Below are 23,370 nucleotides of genomic sequence, written 5' to 3'. Positions count from 1 at the left end.
ACTGAAAGCAATGTACATGCATGTAAAAATATGAACAAACATGAAATGAAAGCATGCATCAACACATAACACAAAGATTTGGTAACCCAAAAAACCTCCAGGAATAAGAAGGTAAAACTGGGGTGGGGATGACACCCACAAAAATCACTACAACAATCAATATTCAACCACTTTTGATGGTCTACCCTGTGAAAGGCCTACCCTATTAAAGGCTTTACACTATGTTAATAGTGACCTGGTTAAAGGATTTACAAACACTTACATGAAGTATCACCCTATTAAAGGCTTTACAATAGGTTGTTAAACCCACCTAATACATAGGATTTTCAATCACCTTCTCCAAAGGTTCTCCTACCTAGTTGTTAAGCTAACCTATCAACATAGGATTTCAACTTCTAATATAATTGTGATAAAGTATTAGAACATTTGACCTTATTGAATGCAATCTCAAATTGCTGGATTTAGGTACTAGATCTGCTCTTCTCATTCTGATCCTTGCTTGATTTGATCTTTGTATGTGTTCCTTGTCCCTTGTACTATTCTAATCAACTTGATATGAACTTGCTGCTCTATTCCTCTAAATCTTTCCTTCTTCTCATTGAAATTTTGCTATAATCTCCCCTTAAATTGTTCTTCTTCCACACATGAAATGGGATTTCAACCTCCTTTTAAAGAATGCAAAGACTTAGGGTTAGGTATGGATCTACGATCCATATTAAATCTCAAATTCCTACTCAAATCATTTGTTCTCACCTATAGCTTTCATGCTGTCTCTAATTTTTTGATTGGTTGTATGCAGATTGCATAGGGAATGTAAATGATTCATCCCTATCATTTTTATCCTTTGAAATCTCTCTAAGTCAGCTCCAAAAATAGTTTACATATTAGTTTGTGAAAGCCCAAACTCTTATGCTGATTCTGAGTTACTTGGCACTCATTACATTACTGATGCTTGGCATGAACTAATTCCTGGATTGCTCGGCATCTATTACTTTCCTAGTTTTCTTGGCACTTGTTAAACACTATATTTCTTGGCACATGTATGTTCTATATTGCTTGGCATCTAAACATTTCTAGATTACTCAACACATGAACATTTTCTGGATCACTTGGCACATACTACATTTTGACTTGCTCGGCACCAACTATGGCTTGGAACCTATTGAAATTCTAGCTTGGCATACATTGTGTACTCGACATATATAGTGAAAATGGTTAAGTGTGTTGACACTCAATTGTCAAGACTATTCTTTTGACTCAAAATGATAGATGCAAAACACTACTGTAAATGTCAAAATAAATATATAAAATAAGCCATTGTCCTTCTAAGTCTTGAATAAGGTCAAAACATCCAAATCTTGAATATCAAAATTCAAGTAACATACCCCCACTTAAACATTACAATTTCACATTACAAGCATTTCTACAATTCAGTTTCTATCAAAGCAATAGAAAAAGGTTAGAACATGAACAAAATCATTAATTATATTATTTAAGTCTTAATGTGTAGGCATAAGTGCAAGTCATCAAAATGTAGATATTAAAATAACATAACCCTATAGTCTCAAAAGTATATCAAAACATTGAATTAGAAGTTTCATAATGCAAATATGTCATCTATACTATGACAAATAGGGTGAGGCCTCACATGTGATTATTAACCACCATTAAAATGGTAGCTAGCAATACCAAATAGTTGTAATATTGATGTGATAGTTACATTTAGGATCATTTGCATCATCCCTCTTTTGGTGAAGTGTACATGTACTCTTTGCATAAATATGTCATTGTAGGATGCCCAACCCATGACTTAGAGTATGACAATTATATATCTATGATTCTATAGTCCTCTAGCGTAGCACAATAGATCCTTAATGACTTATGGATCTCTTTGTATTGTATCTCTGACAATGAAATGTTTTATAGAAAAAGATAGGGTTACAACTCAAAAAATAAAAAATTAATAAGTAATCTACAAGTTAAGCAAAATAAATAATTTCAAGGCTTAATAAAAATGGAGAATAATGCTAAGCCTATATTCATATGTAATCTCCAACAACAAGAAAAATAAATTATTCATCCATCTCATGTATAAATAGTTAAAAATCAACACAAAAGAAATCAAATGATAAATCTAAATATGGGCTCTACAATACATAGGTCTAATTTATTATATTTATAAGAAAATACATAATAAATGCTAACTTCATTGTAGACCAAAGTTAGCTGTAATATTAGCGATAGATGGTTGGAATGGGCGGTGGAAGGTTGAGCATGTACACAAAGTTCTCCATGGTTTGTGCCAACTTTTTGGTCTATGCCCATAGTTTATTGAATATTAATTTATGTTTTTGGCATCTCCACCATAAATTAATTATTATATTATTTTAGATATCCCCCCATAATCTAGAAAGGAAAAGTCCTAGCCTAAAGCCTTGGTAGATACCCATTTATAATCACTTATCAAACACTATCATTCATAGGGTTTCCCTTGCATCACAATCAATTTATGTTTTTATGGATTACCCATAATCAATGCTTTGATGTGGTTTCAAGCTCATCAATAACTCAAAAAGCATCACACAAGTGGTTTAGAGATCACAAAAATTTTTACACTAAAGTGGCTTTGGCACAAACCTCACTCATAAATGATTTCAAAATCAGCATAAACTTTCACTCAAGTGGTTTAGGATTCCCACAAACCAAGCACAGACTAGTTCTAATGACAATAAATCATCATCATGGGGATACTATCATCATTTTGGGCCTTTTCTCCTCATGTACCTGCATCAAACTAATTTTTGAGTTCATATAAAAGAAATCCATCCACCAAGATACATGGGTACCCATTCATTGTAATCATCAGCTCTATAAGAATCCTTTTTAGATACTTGGTTCATCAATATGTCAAACAAGAATCTTTGAGGTGTGAAGTACAATTGATAATGAACCCCTTAAAATATCTTAGGTACATACTTTTTCTATTTTTTTCTTTTGACAAAGGTGACATGTACACAAAGTTAAGACAAAATGCATAGCCCATTCACTAATTCAATCTTCATCAATTGGTTGGGGGATATCAATATAATGATTGTATTTGATAGTACCATAACCTTAAAAATTGGATAGAGACACTCTTTCACTTCCAACCCTTGCACTTTGCATCACAAATAAGAACACACATTTCAAATAGAAATTTGAACCATGAAAAAAATCTTTAACATATTGCATTATCTTTTATTCAAACATTTTGCAAGTTTAAAGAAATCAAGGGTGGCTCCCACAACTAATCAATAACACTAGACACATATAAATCATTCAAAACATTTAAAAAGATATTACAAACATGACTGGTATACTTATTTTGAGCTCATCTTTTCCACAACAATTAAACAATGAATCACATCTCCTAAACAACTTCAACCTAAGATTTGATCTCCATTTCACTTGTACACTTTTGCAATCTTCTTCTCTCACAAGAATTGGGTATGCACTCTCTGACACTCCCTCTTGCACACATGTGGTCCAAAGTGCTAGCATAAATGTTGATGGTATTCCTTTGGTGGAGTATCCTAAGCATTGATGGAATAGTTAAGAATATTGTTAGCATTGTTGACATGTTGCATTAATGAATATGTTTGTCATTGAGTTCAACATGGTATTGTTTTTGTAAAGACTAGCATAGTAATTAACAGAGAACAAGGTTGTATAGACTATGTATTGATGATGAGGTCAAGCGTGGTTGAGAAAATGTTCTATAGTATGTCTTGACAACGTGGACAAGTGCACATGTAGAAAGTCAAAGACATGTGAAAGTTATTTGTGATTTAAAGAGGAAAGTGTCATGCAGAAAGAGTACCTGAGAAGTGGTTTTTGGTGTTCAAATTGTATCTCTTAAAATGGATAGAATTGTGATGAGAATAGTTAGATAGTGACAATAGATAACCTGATGATGATTTCAGCAAGTGCATGAGGTCCAAGGCCACACATGTGAAAAATTTTAATTGTTGTGAGACAACAATGCTTTGTAATTACAAAAAGATGTGATGAATTGTAACATCTTAATGAGGTCATATTAAAATTAATTGGAAAGGCCTCAAGGCTGACTCAAAGAATTGTTTTGAGGATATGGTATAAAAGAAAATTATTTTCCTTGTGATGAAGTGAAAAAAAAAGTGTGTGAATGAATATGTAAGTGTGAAATGTGCAAGTGATATGTAAAGTTGATAAATGTGTGTAAGTGATCAAAGGGATCAATATGATGCAAATTTGAAGATCTAGTGTTGATATCTGTGAATGTATTTTGTGTGGTATTGGTACAATAAGAGGATAGAGAAAGAGTTCGAGTTGTGAAGATGAATTTCATTTCAATTATTATGAAAGGAATAATATAGAGGCTAGTTGGGTAGTGAGTTTAGTGGTATTTCCCCTGAAGTTGTTTGGACAATGGGTCCATCTACCTTCTATAACTCCTAATAGGGTTGGAATCTATTAATAGGTTCAAAGTCTCCTAGCATGAACTGATATGTACTAAATTTATTTCATTGACTCCTAATAGATACAAGGAACATTTATATTAACTTATATCATTTTGTGGGTGTCATCCTATTGAGGTTTTCCCTTTGATCAAGGGTTTTCCTAGTTAATGTATCTAGTGTTGTTGTTGTATACACTTATGTTAGAAATAATAAAATTGAAATGAACTAAAGAATAAAGAACCATAATGTAATACAAGAGAGTTTTTGATGAACATAATTACCATACTCTATATGAGCTTTCCAAGATCAACACAAGAGACGATACAAGGATTTTGAAATGGGAAAGTAAAGAAAACCCCTTATGAATTATATGAATGAGGCAAATGCCTAAAGAATGGAGAGAGAGAGAGAGAGAGAGAGAGAGAGAGAGAGAGAGATAAGGTGGAGCCAAATTTTCTCATTACACGAACTACATTGTGATTGTGTTATTAGAATGAGAAAGAAGCATCTCTTATAAAGAGATGAGAAGAGGAGTTATTTGTAACTCCCATGAGAATGATTGCTACATTCATATGTGTGTGCAGAACAAGTTTCATAATCCTCTTAAGGAGGAATAACTATTTTCCTTATAAAGGAATTACAAAAATGAGTTGTCCTCACATGTGGACTCAAGGACAAACTACATTTAGGGATCCTTGGAATATCCCAATTAAATACATCCAAGGAAAGATTAATATTTCTAACATCTCTCCTTAATCTTTACTTGGGGAGCTTACATCAAAGGCTATTAAACCCAATTTTTTCGAATGAAATTCTAAATAGCAGCAACTTGATCTCTAAGAATGTCTTCAATTATGCAAAAGGTCTCTTTTGAGTGTAGGTAGATCTTCATAGAGCCAAGAGAAGTAGATAGGCCATTTGAATGTGTTGCATCTGCAAGTCAAATCATGGTGCATAGGATATGAACACCAAATAATAATGTCTTGTATGTGCCTGGATGGATTACTTGAAAGAAAATAGACACAAGAAACAAGACAACTATCCACAAGGAGTATTTCATCTTATATTCAAATTAGAAATCTTTTTGAATAAGGATAAGAGAAATCTCACACAGAAAGAGAGGGGAAAATAAAACATGTTACCACAAAGAAATGGAGATAACCTGATATCGAGATAAATTATATGCTAAAAAAATTATCAACAAGGATAAATTGAGTAAAAGGCTTGATTAGTGTTCTCATGAAAAATATATTATACTAATGCACTAATGATCACAGACAAGGCCAACTAATGATACTTGCATCAACATTGCATCAATCACATGAATATAGATAGTCAACTTAATGAATCATCCCACTACAAGTTAATGGGGGCATCCCTCCATAATGTGCATGACTCATTATCTAAGCACTAATGTATGTAGAGCATTATCACATTCATATATGAATTCAATTAAAAGGAGAGACATGCTGATCAAATTAGTATTATCACATCAGATTTTTGATAGGATACTAAAAAAGGAAAGGATTATGAGAATTAACAACATATTACCTTCAAATTGGATCAAACCATCTAAATTTGGAGGGAAAACTCCAATAATAACATCCTCTTCATTGAGGAACAAAATAGAACAACATGGAGGGAAACTCCATAAATATGAACCTTCAAGGTAGAGCACATAAAATCAAATGGAGGAAAACTCCATATAAATATTATCCTTTCAAAGTGGAACAAATAGAACCAAATAGAGGGAAACTCCATAGAAAGAGTCCACACCAGTATAGGATGGAGGGATGCTCCATGGGCTAGATAAGGAACTATGTATCAGTTATATTGAGGGGACATACATAGTTAACCTTGAAAAAGATTGGCTCCCTATGCAACTCACAAAATATCCAAATAAATTCATGTAAATCAATGGTATAAAACCATAAAGTGCTAACATGGGCATAGAACGATGCTATAAAAGCATAAAGTTGCAACTATGTGCAAATAAATAGATCATAATGAAGGAAAATGTGTAAGATAACTCATAATCCAAATAGAATTGAAGTAAATGTAGAGATCCAAGGAAGATAAATGAGAAATAAACAATATATGGATATCAGGTAGAAAAATCCAATGAGTGTAAACATGAGTACTCAATTCATTTTCTCAAGGAATATACCAATTTATGAATCAACATAGTCATAAGAAATTATTTATTTATTTGGGCATATATGTGTGCACCCATATATACTTAAATAAATATATGTAAATGATAAGTTACAATACTTGAAAAAAAATTATGGTTTACCTTTAACAAAAAACATTGAGAGGATCCTTTTATAAAATTATATTTCAAGTAGAATGAATATTTTGAACAAAGACAAAATATCTTAAATAGTAATTATCTATAGGAGTTTGATAAAATGAAATAATGAAATCTAGTCATAGTCAAAGAAATGTATTATTATTATGAATGGCATATGACTGACTTAAAAAACTAAAATAGAGTACTTAAAAATATGTAATTGAATTTTTGGAATAATGAAAGCTGAGAAAGCTTTGGTTAAAATACTACAAAACTCTTATTTTCATGCATACATGTATAGAGACATTAAAGGAATGATAGGAAAGTTAGAAATTACAAAAGAAAATAACCAAAATAGATAGTTGCAAGTGAGCCAAAAAAAAATCAACTAACGTGCATTGGGCAGTCAACAGTGTAATCAAAGAGGAAGGAATAAAATAGAAAGAAGAGCTGTTATAAGTTACAAACAAAGAGAATGGAGTTGAGAGAAGTGTTTGGAGGCTTACTCAAAAATCTTTAGTAGAGCTAATTCTTGGTGAAGCATATAATAGTAGAGTATGCAATAGCATCTTTTTTTATCATGAAGAAAAAACTTATATTTCTATGTATATTGAATGCAGCTTACAAAAAGGAGATGGATCACAAAGTGCTGAGTTTTTGAGTGATGATTCCCATTTTAACATGGGAATTTCCTCCAAAATCAACATACCTAAGGGGAGATTTCAAAAAATATTTCAAGCAATGCCTAGAGAGGTCGAGCATACAATAAGGTGCATAATAGGAGATGGGGTGCTAAGGCCAAGGGCATTGCATCCTATCTATCAAACTCAAGTATTATCCATATTGTACTCAAACATATATGATATTTTACCTGAGTATAAGACATTGATGAAGATTCAAGAGATCTGTATAAATTTATCTATTGTGAATGTGACAGTATCGGATGAGGCACTTAGTGGTTATTTGTTGCATGGTTCAAAGGCATGGGTGGGAGGAATTATTCCCATCAGGAAATTTGATGAGTATATGGTATGGATGATCCTTTTGGATACAATGAGGATAGGATTGAGGCTAAGGAATTGCATGTATTTTGAAAGGGAAATGATTGATATAGCTAGGCTATTACCAAAAGATATGGTGGCTAGGGCATATGCATAATTTGATGCAATCCTAGTTGTAGTCTAATACTGCGAGAACCAAAGGGTTCCTCCTTAGATGAGGGTCAATTCAAGGGATGACAATATAGGGGTTATTGTAGAATTTTTGGGTGCTACAAACCAGGTGTAGGGGGTTGGGTCAAGAGGAAAGGGTGAGGAATGAAGGGATAGGTGTGCAACAAGTTTTAGGTTTAGATATGATAGAAAGAAGAAGAAAAGACTAATTTAATGTACTTTCTTTATTTGAAATAGACTAATGAAAAAAAAAATACTAAAAAGGAAAATGTTGGTAAGGATGCAAATTCATTATGAAATAATTGTTGCTTCCTCCTAATGCTATGAATGATTATTTTGAAAACATTAATCTCAATTTTTTTTAAAAATAAAAGAAACTTGTCAGGGAATATCTTGAAATGGATTTGGTAATAGACCAATAATGCCAACCCTACAAAAAAGATATTAGAGGAATAATATGCCTACAACTTAAGGTATCAAACTAATGCAGAACCATTATTAAATTATTAAGGAATCTACAAAAATATTAAAATAGAAACTCAAAACATGATTTAAAAAAAATTCAAATCAAACGTATCTAACTAAGTATGAATATGAATTCTGATTAAATAACACTAATTAACTAATAATAAGAATGCCAAACATATAAGTTATAAATGAATTTTATAAATTATAACGTAATAATTTATAACTTATAAAAAAATGATTTAACCCAAACTAAATAACTTATATGAAGCCAAACTTATAAGTTACTGTGTGCTGGAAAAATGTGCAAATTGCTGGAAGCCTAAGGAATCACGCTAATCTAAAAGAAATTCACAAAAGCAACCAACAAACCAAAATTCCAACCACCTCTAATACTCAAAAAGGGCAGCTATGTGTATCCATTGTTGGTGTATCCTTGATGGAGGGTATGTTTGGTATGCTCTCACAAACACAAAAATAAGTAAATCCCTTGTGTGGAAGTGCAAATGTGAGTGTGAGTGCAAAGTGAATGTGCAATATGATCCTAGACTATATGAAAAGACAAATACATTCAAGATATGACTATGGAGGAAGTCACACTCAAAGGTACTTTATGATGCAATGAACATGAAATGATGAAAACTATCAATGAATGCAAGGTATAACTAGAATGAAATCTAAAACTAGAATGTAAACTAAATATGCAAGATGCAAGCTACAACTAGAATTAAAGCTAAACTAGAATTTAAAATAAATATGCATGCACAAAAAAAACTAAGATGCAATACAAAATGTAAATCTTACCAACTATCAAATCACTAAGATGCAGCCTATGAACTCCATATGAAAATGTACCTATAATGCAAGCTCTCAATGTGGTGATTCTAGACTCAAAGCGACGGCGTATCAATGCAATCCAATAATCCTCTATATGCAATGCTTGAGACAAGGCTTCTATTTAAAGTGGATGGAGGAAGCATATAGAATGTTCTTAGAACCCACTAGGAGATAAGGATAAGGATTTGACAACTAAGCACAGGAGATAAGGATAAGAATTGACAACTAAGCACCTTATCTCACATTCTAGATAGATGGATAAGACTGATGAGATGACATGTGCTTAAAAGATGTGATGACAACTCATATGAATGCACATACTTCTAGGCAATTTGTATAAAGATTAAATTAAATAAAATTTAATTCAATCAAGGTGTAGAAGAATTAATGGGAACATGGAGGATTTTAAATAAATAAAATTTATTTAAAACAAAGAAATACGTGGAGAATCACGTGTTAATTAAAATTATCACATTAGAGCTAGGAAGTATTTAAATTAAATTTAAATACTTAGACAAAAATGAACTTATTTAATTAAAATAATTTAATTAAATAAGTAGAGGAATGTGACTAGTATTAATTAAATTAATATAGTCATTCGGGACAATTTTTAGTGTATACATTTTGCCCCTCTTTGATGTGATGTCGGTACGACATCATATCAAAAAAAATAAAATGCAGGTTGCCCCAGAGAAGGAAGGAGAATTGAGGATGCCCCCTCACAGAAATTGCGCAAGAAATACAAATTTGGGCAATTTTCGTGAAAAGGTCTTAGAACAGAAAGAAGGGAAGGAAAGAAGAAAAATAGGATGATGGAAAATGATAATCTAAATGCAACTTAACTACATGAATGCAAGAGATTCAATTGTGTTCATATGGAGAGCAAACCATATTTTAATATTGCAAAAGGAGTTATGCACCAAATGCTATAGAAGCATAGATGACAAGATTCCTTTGCGTGTATTAGACTCTTAACACAATGGATGCAAGTTTTAGAGTCATGGGGGAACAAATGACATATACACACTGGAGAGGTCTGGGCACACCCAAAGTCTTTTTAAGGAGCTTGGTGGAAAGTGTGCTAACCCATTGCCCCCAATGAGCAATGCATTAACATAACTTGAAACTGACATAGATGTGCTAAAGAATCATGAAAATAGATCATATTGCAAAATAACATGTGTAATCAGGATAAGCCGTTCCAATGATACCAAGATATGGAAGATCGAGGCACACTTGGGAAAGCTATCATGGACACACAAAGATAAAATTAACAAAAAGACATTATGACCAAGAATTCATTCAATTCACCATGCTTGCCATGAACCTAATAAATTTGTTAATTTTGTTAAGTTTGTTAAGCCTGTGTAGGAAGGATTCATCCTGTAAGGCAAAAACTTGATTGATTGATTGAATTGAAATGAGATATTTGTGATTGGTTGCTGGCGATGACAGTAAAAGGAATGATGTTCTCAAATCATTGAGTCCAAATGTGAATTTGTGTAAGCTCATTTGCAATCACTATTTGATGAGGTTGGATGGTAGCTCAGTATGGTGAGAATATGGATAAGATAAGATAATGGATGAAGAATGAAGTGATTGGAAGAAGAGAATATGATGAGATTAGAGGATAAATGAATTGAGTAAATAGATTGGGAGACTTGGAATGAATAGATAGTATGGATAGAAATGAATCAATTGAATGATTGCGGAATAGACATGAATGAATGTGGAAGATTTAGATTGAATTTGATATGAATGAATGAATAGAAGTGAATGAATGTGGAATAGAATGGATTGAGACCAATGACAAGGGAGAGCCACGGTATTTGTAAATGGATAGGAAGGTTGGGTAGATATATGAATGGAGAAATAATATGGATGACCAACAGATGTATTGTCAGATAATGGGGAACCAAGAACCATATTTCAAAGGAGTGACCAACAATGCCCCATTCCAAGGATATGAAAATGGAAGGAAATAATGGTGAGGAAGGATTGCATGAAAATGAACGGATGGTGTGAAAGCTCACATATGGAGGAAGAAAAGGCATGTGCTCTTCTTAAGCATGTATGAGCATTTTTGTTGTGGTGCCTCTAGTATTGATTATGAGCATGGGTATGAAAGTGGAATGAAGGAAGGCATGAAAAAGGGATAATAATACGAAGGATAAGGAGGAGGGATAATTATATGAAGGATGTGGAGGAAATGCATGATAACAAATGGATGAAATGAAAGGGATAACCAAGATCAAGGGTATATGGAAGAAGGATAGGTGTGCATAGGATTATGGATGGAAAAGATATGAATGAACATGAAAAGAGGATGGGAAGATGTATGCATATAGATGGAAAATGGATGCATGAACATGAACGTGACAAGGACTATGGAATGCAAGATAGGGATATCATGTCAAGATCAAGCATATGGAAGAATGTAGGAAGTATATAGGATAATGTATGGATAATGAACACCAAAGGATAGTGAACAGTAAGATGGGAGCATGAAAGGATATGTATAGAAGTTTTGTATGGATGAAGCGCAACAGAAAATGGAAAGTGTAAATCAAGATCAAAGATGGGAATGACAATGGACAATAGATGGAATATAGAAGATAGGTAAGGAAGAACAATATGGATGGAACTTGCCCCTAGTATAAAGTGCAAGTGGGAAAAGGGAAGTTAGTGGATAGGTAAGTGAAAGTAGAAGACAGTGAATGCATAGTAGGAAAATGAAGGGAGGACTCAAGCATCTAGGTATATGGATGTATCCCTTCATATTTATGCTTCTGTAATTTGTTTATTATTATTATTTTTTTTTCAAGGAATTATTGGTATTTTCTCGTAGATGTTGATAGGGTAAGAAAAAGAATGCTAAAGTGAATGGGGGAATAGAAGACAATGACCTATGAAAAAGTTTGGATTGAGGGAGTTAAGTAAGTAGGAGGAAGACATGGTTGATGGATACTAGGTTGGAAGACTTGTGAAGGAAGTGGAAAGATCTTCATTGGCACACACCTTGAAGGGTGGTGGAAAGGAGTAAATTGTGAAGGATGTGTAGGAGAAAGTTGGAATTTTGGGATATAGGGACCCAAAATGGATGAAGGAGATGATAGAGTTGGGATGGCGGATTTGGGTGTATAAGGACCCAAAATGGATTTGGAAGATGGAGGTTGAGAGAATTTATGAAGGAGGGAGGCCTTTGGATTAACAGAATTGGATGTTATTTGGAATCTTTCTTTGAGATTCATTGCTACATTAAGTAGCTTTGGTATCCACATAACTTTTGCACTTTTGATTTTTAGCCTTTGTGGCTTTTTGATTGCATTTTGGATCTGATTTTTCTTTTCTTGGACATGTCGCTTAGATGGGCCATGTTGATCCTTATGCTTTTGTGGATTTTTGATTTTGTTTTCTTTTTCTTTGGCATCCAATTTACTTCCATTGGCCATGGTATGGGTGCATGAAGGACGTATGGAAGGTGAACTTTGGGAGGAATTCAAGGATGTGCACCTTTGTTGATCTTTATGAGGGGATAAATTGGAAAACATGGACAAGGTGGAAGGATGTATATAAGGACCGAATATGGAAGGAAAGGAAGAAGAGTTTGACGAGGGAACATAAGGACCTAGAATGGATGGACTATAAGAACCTAGAATGAATGGACTATAAGGACCTAGAATGGATGGACTATAAGGACCTAGAATAGACTTGGAAGATGAAGGAGGAGAAGTTTTAGGTATGGAAGGAAGAGTTTTGGAATTGAAAAAAGTGGAAGGTGTACCAACATCTTGAGGAATTATTTTTTTAAGGGGATACTTAGTATTCTCAACACAAGATGCGAGTCTAGGTGTATAGGGTTCATGAGGAGATTGGATAGGTGTAATAGGATCATGTTAAGGAGTAGGGTTATGAGGGGAATCATGAGGAATAATAGGATCATGAGATGGAGAGGGATCGTGAAATATGGATGAAGGGGTGCATTGATCTTGACTTGGAAGAAGATCATTGAGTGGAACGAGAGGATCATGAGATGGAATAGGTTCATGAGATGGAATGGAGGGAGTGGAACTATGAGATGAAGTACTTTGATCTTGACATGAAAGAATATTGTATAGCTCAAGGAGTGGATCCTAAAATGGACTAGAATCATATGAGGATGTGGAAGGAATGGAATCATGTGGTGAAAGAAGATCATATAGCATGGTAAGTGGATCATCATATGTGGGCGTGGAGGAAATGGAATCATGAGATGGAGTAATTGGATCTTGACATGGAGGAGTATTAGTGAATGGAGTGGAAGAAACTTTTTCATGAAGGGGAATATCTATGGATGCTAATGTTGGAGATGGAATCGAATCAGTAATGTGCGTGGTAGGTGTAATTTCTTGATCTTGATTAGGAGGGAAATCAAAAGATGGACTAGGAGGGATGGATGAATCTTGAGGTATAGTGGAATGATGGAATGGAGAAATGCTCAGATCTAGAGGAGAAACATCATGCTTTGAAGGAAGGTCTTGAGATGAAACTGGAGGTGTGGCTTTAGGTGATTGGCTCACATTATGCTGAATTTTCAATCTAGCCAAAAGTGATGTAAAATACCCCTGACGAGGTGGGGATGACATTGTTTGAGGCTTAGGAGATGATGTAGTTGGAGAATTAGGGGATGATGTAGTTATAGGATTAGAATTTTGTGGAGGTGGAATTATGGATAAAGGATTTGGATTAGGTTCATAATAAGGGGGATTATATGGAGGATTAGGATTGGATGGGACAGGAGGACTAATGCCTTTGAGATATGAGAGACAACTCTTTATTTCCTCCATTTTCTTGGTAAGGGTTTTTTTGTTTGAGGCATTGTGTGGGCCATGAATGGAATTGTATGGAGGGATATGAGAGCTAGAAAATGAAGGACACATAGCAAAGAAAATGACCATTTCCTGTAGACTTATTTTGTTCAAGAGCGTGCTCTTTAGTTCCTCAATTTCTATGGCGAGGTCATTTATGATGGAGGAATTATATTGGCTATGGATGGAATTATCTACAAATGGAGGATAAGGAGATAGATTTCCCTTGTCAAAGGTAGGAGAATGATGAACATGAGATAAATTAGAATTGAAATGTTGAGAAGGAATTTGATATGGAGGAGATACGAGACCATGTTGTCGTGCAATGTTGTCAATCATTGAAAGGAGTGGATTTGAATCCATGGCTGCAAAAAGTGATGAAAAGATTTGAAGAGGGAATATGAACTTGGAATTAGGAGCTTTGTGCTGATTGGACTTTGATTTGATTTGGAATTGAAATTGATTGCACTTGATATGATTCCATTTGATTGAATTTGAATTGATTTGATATTGATTTGGTTTGGATTTGGATTGGATGAGGGTTCGATTTGATTTGATAAGAACCCTATGATAGTGCCATCAAAGTGAATGTTTGATTTGAATGAAAGTCCAATGATAAGACAATGCTCCTATGTCCGAAGTAGAATATGTGATGTCAAATTGAAATAGAAGAAGACTTGAAGGAAGTTTTTGAAAGATTGATTATGACTTGGATGACTGAATTTGACAAGGGATTGGATTAGAAGAATGCTGATTTGAAAGATCAAATTAAGAATGCATGATGAGCTTGACTAGGCAAATTGTGTATGAATAATGATGAATCATGACTAGGATGAAGATCAAGAATGACCAGAAAATGATTTAGATAAATGAAGGAGATGAAGATGTCCAGTAACGTTTTGAATGATGAAGGTAAGATATATAAGAGGGAAGAATGTCTTGGATGGAAGGAATATGGGACATGAAATGATTTGGAATGATGATTAAGAAGGGATTTTTTTTTTTTTTTTTTTTTTTGTTTTTGAAATGTTTTTGATTTTTTTTTGGATTTTTGAACTTTTATGATTTTTTTTTTTTGAATTTTAGGTTTAAAATGCAAAAGCAAACAATGAACTATGTACAATACAAATGTGCTTCAAATACGCCAAACACACCAACAGTCCTATAAGGTTAAACTAGGCTGTACAAGGCTCAACTAGGGGGCGTCCTCAATATACGCAAGGTACGTGAGGCCCGAATCTGTAGATGAAAGGAAATATTGCCACACAGCCAGGGGGAGACGGTAACCCAATCTCCTCCTTCACTTCCCAAAGGTATAAAGTTCTTTGGGGCTTAGCCAAGAGTGACAATATTTACACTTCCAAGAGAGGTGTCTTTCGATTCACCTCCCGATTTTTATACTCCGCCAGAACGCTGGAGTTGAGGTCATCCCAAGGGGTGATGAAATCCCCAAGTAGGCCTCCTAATAAAATGAAAAAACAAATCCACTTATTTCTTGTGCACCCAAGGTCACCCAAAGGCGCGAGGGGAGAGAATACATAAGTGGACTTGGGGTTTAAAAGACACTTGTTCGTTATCCACAAAAATTTAGGTTTGCTACTCTAATTGAAGACATGCGTGTTTAGAGCATACAAGGTTCTTTCCAACTTTAAATAATAGCAAATAAAATACTAAAAGAAAATGCTAAAAATGAAAATGCTGAAATGACAATGCTGAAATGAAATTAATTTTTCTTAGGGCTTTTGATGTGTGTTAATTTTAAAGCCCAAATCCAAATGTGCTCTATACTAAATGTACCCGTTTAAAATGCTCCAATTTCAAATGTGACCCAGTCTTTTGCACTTTAGTTCATCCTCTAACACAAATTCTTGACCTGCAAACTCACAAAATGCTTAAAAAAATCGTTAACCGTTAGTTTAAACCACAACAGTCGCAGACGCTAATAATCGAAGACGCTAAAACATGAAGACGACAAAGCACAGAGCGCAGACAACAAAAGCATAGAGCGCAGACGATAAAATGCAGAGTGCAGACGCCAAAATGCAGAGCACAGACGCTAAAATGCAGGGCACAGACGCCAAAATGAAAAGCGAAGACGCTAAAATGAAAAGCGAAGATGCTAAAATGAAAAGCGAAGATGCTAAAATGAAAAGCGAAGACGCTAAAATGAAAAGCGAAGACGCTAAAATGAAAAGCGAAGATGCTAAAATGAAAATCGGAGACGCCAAAGTCAGATCGCAGATGACAGATCATAGAGCGGAAACGATAGAGAAATAAGCGAAAATGACAAAACCCTAACGTAGACGACAGAATAAGTAATGCGCAGACGCAAAAAGAAAAGAACCTAATTTTTTGGCGGCGGTGTAGACGCTTGTTCTCGGAGACGCTGATCTGCGGAGACGCTGATATGCGTAGACGCTTAACGCAGACAGCACTGCGACTATCAGAGATGACAAAATGCTAATCTGAACTACACAAAATTGTATTAGTGGACTTTTGAAGCGAGATCAGGGACGTGGGTCCCACCGAGCGTGCCAAAATGTGTGCTGGAAAAATGTGCAAATTGTTGGAAGCCTAAGGAATCAAGCTAATCTAAAAGAAATTCACAAAAGCAACCAACAAACCAAAATTCCAACCACCTCTAATACTCAACAAGGGCAGCTATGTGTAGCCATTGTTGGTGTATCCTTGATGGAGGGTATGTTTGGTATGCTCTCACAAACACAACAATAAGTAAATCCCTTGTGTGGAAGTGCAAATGTGAGTGTGAGTGCAAAGTGAATGTGCAATATGATCCTAGACTATATGAAAAGACAAATACATTCAAGATATGACTATGGAGGAAGTCACACTCAAAGGTACTTTATGATGCAATGAACATGAAATGATGAAAACTATCAATGAATGCAAGGTATAACTAGAATGAAATCTAAAACTAGAATATAAACTAAATATGCAAGATGCAAGCTACAACTAGAATGAAAGCTAAACTAGAATGTAAAATAAATATGCATGCACAACAAAAACTAAGATGCAATACAAAATGTAAATCTTACCAACTATTAAATCACTAAGATGCAGCCTATGAACTCCATATGAAAATGTACCTATAATGCAAGCTCTCAATGTGGTGATTCTAGACTCAAAGTGATGGCGTATCAATGCAATCCAATAATCCTCTATATGCAATGCTTGAGACAAGGCTTCTATTTAAAGTGGATGGAGGAAGCATCTAGAATGTGCTTAGAACCCACTAGGAGATAAGGATAAGGATTTGACAACTAAGCACAGGAGATAAGGATAAGAATTGACAACTAAGCACCTTATCTCACATTCTAGATAGATGGATAAGACTGATGAGATGACATGTGCTTAAAAGATGTGATGACAACTCATATGAATGCACATACTTCTAGGTGGTTTGTATAAAGATTAAATTAAATAAAATTTAATTCAATCAAGGTGTAGAAGAATTAATGGGAACATGGAGGATTTTAAATAAATAAAATTTATTTAAAACAAAGAAATACGTGGAGAATCACGTGTTAATTAAAATTATCACATTAGAGCTAGGAAGTATTTAAATTAAATTTAAATACTTAGACAAAAATGAACTTATTTAATTAAAATAATTTAATTAAATAAGTAGAGGAATGTGACTAGTATTAATTAAATTAATATAGTCATTAGGGACAATTTTTAGTGTATACAGTTACAAATCAATTTTATAACTTATAATAGAGTTATATGACTTATGAATTTGAAACAATATGAAATATGAAACAATATGGAATCCTCATTAATTTTTTTGAGACAATACGAAATATGAGAATGTCAAATGTAAAGTTATAAATTAATTTTATAACTTATGTTATGACCACTCTAAACTTATAAATGAATTAATGATAAAAGCACAAGTTTGATAAATGACAAACCAAAATACTTGATTAAAATATCAATAGCTTAAATTCTATATATATATTAAAAAAAATCTTTAGATTAAAGTTTTCTTAGAGTAAGGACAAACAATAAGAATTTATATTAAAACTAACAAGCCCTCAACAAGGAACAAGCACAAGAAAGGCTCTATTAATTAAAAAAAAATTATATTAAACCTAATGTAGAAGAAAAAAAACTAATAACATAAATATATAACAGATAACATATAAGCAAGCAAGGATGAGTAAATAATGACTTAGTAAAACACATCCACATGCAGGAAGCATTAGAAGCAACCACAATAAAAATGGGTTGCAAAAAAATGTGTGAGAGCACAAGCAAAGGGGAGATTCAGACAAGGGAAAAGGAGCAAAAAAATTAATGAAGGTATATAGGTAGCCTCAGCAAGGAAGGAGGCAAAGATGAATGAGGGATGTGACAACAAAGAAGGAGGAGATAACCGCAGGTTAGGAAAGAGCAACCAAGGGAGGGTAAGAGGTAAAATGGAGGCTCATGCCACATGGCAAAGAAAAGGCACAGCTGAGGGAGAGCACACAAAAACTAGCGAGGAGAGGGAAGTCACAACGACTAGCAAGGAAGGAGGGATTGGCTAAGAGAGTAAAAGCAATAGCAAGAGTTATGGAAGGAGATGACTTCAATCAAGATATGGCAGAGATGGAAAAAATAGATGGAAGAGATAGCACTAAGGGATGACATAAATAGATATGGTAGAGATGACATTTACTTTTTGATGCAAAGGAGGCATGTTACAGAGATAAAGTTCAAGAAATATGACACACAATGCCTTTATATCACATCATTTTACACAAATTCTACCCTTGTAAAATACAAATTGAATATAAACCACATGCTCAGATTTAGGTCTACATAAAAAATATTCTTCTTCCTCACCTCCCAGACAAAAATGCAATAATGATGCAACTTCAACCAGATTATAATCTAGTTCTAGCATTCACTAGATAAATTGGGCTTAATGCAAGATTACAACATGGGTTGAGAAATGTCGTAAAAACAATGTCGGCTCATGGAATGCAATAAGTACTGAAAAAAATAGAAACCTTCAAAACAAGATTAAGAAACAATATGAATAAAGCAAAAATATTTGCGAGTGTCCTTCCTCCCTGTGCCAAAATAGGACATTTGGAAGAGGGGATGGACATAGAAAGGCTTATGTAGAAGACAAAGATAAGCAACAAAAAATGAAGAGATCAAAACAAATAAAGAACAAAAACAATAAAGAGAAGAAGAACATAATTAAATAGATGAGGTTAAGCACAGAGAAAATAGGAAAAAAAAGGAAAGGTTCTAAAAGAAAGAAGATCGGATCTAAATAGAATAGAAATTGCTAAAAAAATAGTCTAGAATTGAAAAGATTCTTAAAAAAAAAAAAACTAATAAATAATTAACAAAAGATGAGAGACAATATAATGAATATATATGAAAAGTAAATATGAATAGGTTTTAATAATTGAAGTTAAAAGGAATAGAATCATAACTCAAATTTGAAAATAATAGAAATTCATAGAATTTCTAAAAAAAATCATATATATTAAATATTAAAAAAAACTATAGATGAGAGAAAATTATTTTTAAAAAATATTTATGAATAGGATTAAATCTAATTGGCTACCATGTAAGTCATAAATTATTTAAGTATTCCTTGCAATAAAATGTTAGCGAAACAATAATATAATTTTTTATTTTAAACATTTAATAATAAAAAATATAATAAAAAATATTATTAAACTAAAGTTGATAAATGTTACTTGTTAAAACAAGAGTAAAATTTGTATTTTTTATTTTTTATAATAGAGATACCTAGGTTTAAATAAGGTGTACTCCAATGAATGACAATCTTCATCACATAAAACTCAAAACAAGGATTAGTTTGCTCTAATACAATGGCAGAAATAATAAAATCGAAATGAACTAAAAGAATAAAGAACCATAAAGTAATCCAAGAGAGTTTGTGATGAACATAAATGCCATAATTTATATGAGCTTTCCAAGATCAACACAAGAGAGGAGACAAGGATTTTGAAAGGGGAAAGAAAAGAAAACCCCTTGAAAATTATATGAATGAGGCAAATGCCTAAAGAATGGAGAGAGAGAGAGAGAGAGAGAGAGAGAGAGAGAGAGAGAGAGAGAGAGAGAGAAGGTGGACCCAAAAGGGCTCATTACATGAAGTGCATTGTCATTGTGTGTTGTTAGAATGAGAGAGAAGCATCTCTTATAAAGAGATGAGTAGAGGAGTTATTTGTAACTCCCATGTGAATGATTGCCACATTCATATGTGTGTGTGAAAAAAGTGTCATAATCCTCTTAAGGAGGAATAACTATTTTTCTTATAAAGGAATTAAAAAAATTAGTTGTCCTCACATATGGACTAAAGGACAAACTACATTTAGGGATCCTTGCAATATCTCAATAAATACATCCAAGGAAAGATTAATATTTCTAACAACTTAAAATCATCAAGTTAATTAATTAAATACTTTAATATATAATTAATTAACTATTATTCATCTATTAGTATTTAATTAATTAATATACTTTAATATTTCTATAATTAATTAATATTATTCATCTATTAGTATTAATGATGAAGGATGCTCCCCTTAATACCATAAATACATAATAGAAACAAAGAAACAACAAAAAATGCGAGAACAAAATATGGAATTCTTATTATCACCACAAATGTGGAATTATAGAATTCACAAGTACAATATGCTAACCCACATGGGTGCCTTCATTACAGTAATCTACAGGACTAAGATGTGAACTACCATCTAGAGTTGTAGACAATGTTTGAATCTTTCTTAAATAGGCAATTTTATGCCACCCGAGAAGGTTCTATATATTCAAACTTAATATCTATGTCTGCAGACCCTAACAATACATATAGAGTCGGCCAAATACATCTTTGATATTTATTTTAAAAATTTTGGATAGCCCAACTTTGGAAGGCCATAACTCTTGAAAATTTGCGCCAATTGGCTATTATAACCACTTTTCAAAAATGCTAGCTCTTAATCTATAGGTGCAGAACCACACAAGCGCCCTTCCATCAATTTTTTGGACCTCATTTGGGGCCTCTAAGGCCTTCAAAACTGAGTTCAAAGATTTTTCTCCAAAATTTTCCATTGAAAATTTGTAATAACTTCTCTAATACTTAAGGTGAAGTATTGAGATTTTATGGTAGGCTTATAATTCTAAAATGAACCTTGTTACAAGCTAGGGTTGTTGTTAAACCAAAAGATCAACTTGTCAATGCCCGATACAACCACTAGACTTATAGAGCATAGGAGGTAGTTAAGCCATGTCATAAATCTCTAAGGGAAATGTTGGTGGTTAGTCCAACAATCCCCCCTTAGCATTACCCAAGGAGATTTGAACCTATGAGCAAGCTCTGATACCACTTATTACAAGTTAGAGTTGTCATTGCACCAAAAGATCAACCTATCAATGCCCAATATAACCACTAGACCTATAGAGCACAGGAGGTAGTTAAGCCACGTCACAAATCTCAAAGGAGAATGTTGGCGATTAGTCCAACAAATCTTCATGTAGAAATTCAAAACATTCTGAGCTCATATGAAAAACTTACTAAAAATAGAAAGTTCCCAAAAATAGTAACCCCCCTATCTACTAGTCCTTATTAAACTAGAAAAGGAAAAAAATAAAAATATTTTTGGGTGATGCTCCTACATTAGACACCCAGGGGAATTTGAGAAGTGACTCTGTCACATCTCAAGTACTCAGAGGAGAACCAAGATGGTTAACCTCCTCCCTTGCTAGCCATGATGAATCCTCTACTGGCCTCCCTTTCCATTTGAATAGGTATGCTTCATAAGTTTTTTTCCTTGTACTTTTCCCAACACAATTGTCCAGTATCTCCTCAATCTCCTTTGTAGCCAAACTAGCTGCTCGAATACTCCACTACGCTTTTGCAACTTCATCTCCATCACCTCCTTCATAATACTCTATCAAATCCAAAATATTAAATACTGATGAAATACTCAATTTAGTAGGCAACTCCACTTCATAAGAATTTCTAGAATCATGCCTTTTCACTATCTTGCATGGTCCAAACTTCTTCATTTTCAGCTTATTATATATACCCACTTAAAAATGCTCCTTTCTCAAATGAACCATGACTTCATCTCCAATTTGAAATTCCTTATACCCCATTTTCACATCTGCCTTAGCCTTGTACTATGTCTTCATCTTAATGATGTTCTTCCTCACTTCTTCATGGATGTTCTTCAGCATTCGGCAAATTCTTCTGCTTCAACACTACTTATCTCTCTTTTATCCAACTACTGCAATTCTATAGCATTTTTGGGACTACTCCCATATATAATCTGGAATGGTGATTTACCAGTACTCTTGCTGATAGAATTATAATATGCAAATTCTACCTATGGTAAAATTAGATCCCATCCTTTTGGCTTGTCTCCAACCAAACATATCAATAAATTTCTCAAACTCCTATTCACCACTTCTATTTTTCCATCAGCCTATGATTGATGTGATGAACTAAACTTTAACTCCATCTTCAATTTCTTGCACAAATATGCTTCTAATTCATTCGCTTACTTCTACAAATCAAAGAATGCAATTGGCAATGCTGCTTGATTTCTTTTTCTAATTTACTCAAGTCTAGGAATCCTCAAAATCCATCCAATCACAAAAGTCATCTTCTTCTTTCTCTTCTCCATGCTTAAGTCTTCATAGGAAAAACTTCATGCAACACAAGCACCTCGTGAAAACTTCCTCTTAATTCATGATCAGTCTACACAATCAAGAACTCCTTCTTGATAAACATTACCCAACTCAAGGTCCTAGTGCAAACTGCCTCATGTTTGGTGATCTGTACACACACTCAGGAACTCCCACTTTGATATTATTTGATGAAGGGTGATCCCCTTAACACCATAAACACATAACAAAAACCAAGAAACAATAGAAAATGTGAGAACAAAATATGGACTTCTTATTAATGCTGCAAATGTAGAATTACAGAATTCACAAGTACAATATGCTAACCTACATGGGTGCCTTTATTATAGTAATCTGCAATACTAAGTTGCAAACTACCACCCAAAGTTGTTGTAGAAAATGTTTGAGCCTTTCTTAAATAGGCAATTCTATGTCACCCAAGAAGGTTCTAGGCATTCAAACTTAATACCTAGGGCCAACAAACCCTAACAATACACATAGAGTTAGCCAAATACATATTTGACATTTATTTTAGAAATTTCAAGTAGGCCAACTTTGGAAGGCCATAATTCTTAAACTGTTGCTCTACCTAG

Source organism: Cupressus sempervirens, chromosome 6 (assembly GCF_028749045.1).
Source record: "Cupressus sempervirens isolate cs-2001-9-10 chromosome 6, ASM2874904v1, whole genome shotgun sequence".
Lineage (NCBI taxonomy): Eukaryota > Viridiplantae > Streptophyta > Pinopsida > Cupressales > Cupressaceae > Cupressus > Cupressus sempervirens.
The sequence above is the reverse complement of the archived record's forward strand: the minus strand, read 5'-3'. Positions refer to the sequence as shown.